This window comes from Otolemur garnettii, unplaced genomic scaffold (assembly GCF_000181295.1).
Source record: "Otolemur garnettii isolate 467f Iridium unplaced genomic scaffold, OtoGar3 scaffold00014, whole genome shotgun sequence".
Lineage (NCBI taxonomy): Eukaryota > Metazoa > Chordata > Mammalia > Primates > Galagidae > Otolemur > Otolemur garnettii.
The window spans coordinates 15,560,362-15,562,511 of NW_003852409.1; the positions used below are offsets into that span (position 1 = coordinate 15,560,362).

A 2,150-nucleotide genomic window follows, 5' to 3' on the forward strand; every position below is an offset into this window, starting at 1 on the left:
ACAAAAGGGGAAATTTTATGACATGAATTATACTTCAAACTTTAGGAAAAAACATAAAGGATGGTCGATGAATAATTGGAAGAAGTAGAAGGGTACACAGAAGCAGAGCCTACATCAAGATTTACAAGGACATTACAGCTCAGTTCCAGTGTGGTTCACACCTGTTGGGTCCAGACAAAATATTATCTCCTCTTCCCTCCTCTCTCCTCTCTCCCCTCTGCCACTTCCCTTTTCCTCCTCCTATGTCTTCCTAACTTAAAAAGTTGAATGCATCCCTTAGGACTGTACTGATAAACACAAAGTCATTAGTTTTTCCTGGTAAATTCACACAACTTTGCAAACACAATTTCAAATATTGCATCCTTCAGAAAGTTCCCCGGATCCCTTCCTCACTGCCAAGATAACTGACCCCCTGGATTCTAGTAAAAGCCTTTGCTTACTTATGACTAACCCTTGATACTGAAATTAGTGGTCTGCCTGTCACAACCCACTAGCACAGCCTTGGCATGGAAGAAGTGCTTAAGAAAATGTGTGTCGAATGAAGTGAACACTACTGTGGTCACCATCCTATAAGGGTTTTTTTTTTAAATTCTTATCTTTTAGGCCCAGTGTTATGGCTCACACCTGTAATCCCAGCATTTTGGGAGGCCAAAGCAGGAGGATCTCTTGAAGCCAGGAATTCAAGACCAAATCTGGGCAACATAGTGAGATCCCACTTTTTAAAAAAAAAAAAATTTGTTAGGTGTGGTGGTGCATGTCTGTAGTCCTAGCTATTTGGGAGGCTGAAGCTGGAGGCTTGCCTGAGTCTAGGAGGTAGAGGCTGCAGTGAGCTATGATCACACCATTATACTCCAGCCTGGGAGACAGAGCAAGACTCTATCCCAAACATAAATAAATAGATAACAATGAAATCAGTATCTTTTCAGTGTACCTAATTCAATACTGCAACATTGTACTTCTGCAACCATGCCAGCCAGCCAGTAATTTGTTACCTAAAACAACAGGATCTCGAGGGAATGTGTTCACTCAAGCCAAGAACAAACCAAATTGGACCCTTGGAGAGATTCTACCTGGACACAGGTCAAGAGGGAGGATGAATCAGGACATCAGTACCTGTGGTTCCTGGTAGGTGAGAAGATAAAACATGTTCTTTTCTTTTCCCTGAAAACCTTTAAATATCACAAAGCTTTTAAGCAAAGTCATTAAGTCTGGGCAAAAACATCGCAGAACCAGGAATCTTTCCTGCCTTTCCTCTTCACTACTGTGCAGAGATTTTCCTAGAAAGCCAAAAAGCTACATGATTGTGACTTGCTGTAAAAAACAGTTGTGATGATAGAGGGGCCACTGAAAGGAGGGTCTTGTCCACCCTGGTATTCAAACATCAGATGCCCAGAAATCGAACAACAAAGGTACTGAGGCCCGAAAGTTGCCCTTCTCACTCAGCCTATTCGTGTGGGAGGCAAGCCCACATGTATTACAGGGGCAGCACGCTGACGTCCTAGAAGCCAACAGCACTGTCCACATCCCCAGACCGTTAGGGAGTTGTGTGCTCAAAGCTGGCAAGTGCCATTCACTCCAAGGACTCCCCACTTGCAGTTACAGAAACCTGCAGGTGGCACACCGTCTCCAGACAGTCCCTTCTCATGGTTCATCATAAAAATATTCAATCACACCTGTGTAGTCCCAGCTACTCGAGAGCTGAGGCAGGAGGATCACTCTGCCCAGGAGTTTGAGGTTGCAGTGAGCTATAATGGCACTGCATTCTGACTGGGGTGAGAGAGTAAGACTCTGTCTCAAAACAACAACAATAACAACAAAAAAGGTTTAATCACACAAAATCAGAAAAAGAATATTACAATTAACAAATAAAAGTATTACAATGCATTCCCATAGACTCACATCCCTCCCTCAATTTAATAGTTGGCACTTTAAGTAGCTTACAGACTAACATAATACTAGATATTCATAATGACACCCCTAGATACTTCAGCATGCATCTCCCCAAAGAGGAATAGTAGCCTATAGGCCATAGTCCCCTTATCGCCTGTTAACAAAATTAACATGACTTCCCAATATTAACAACTACACAGTCCACATTTCTCTCACATTTATTCTTAAAAGAGACTCCCTCTCTTAAATCACACCTGTCC

At 42.5% G+C, this 2,150-nt stretch overlaps 1 protein-coding gene across 1 annotated transcript in view; it reads right to left on the reverse strand.

The window, feature by feature from the left end:
• Positions 1-2,150, reverse strand: part of SUSD1 (sushi domain containing 1) — a 125,616-nt gene that overhangs the window by 102,172 nt on the left and 21,294 nt on the right. The window lies entirely within an intron of this gene.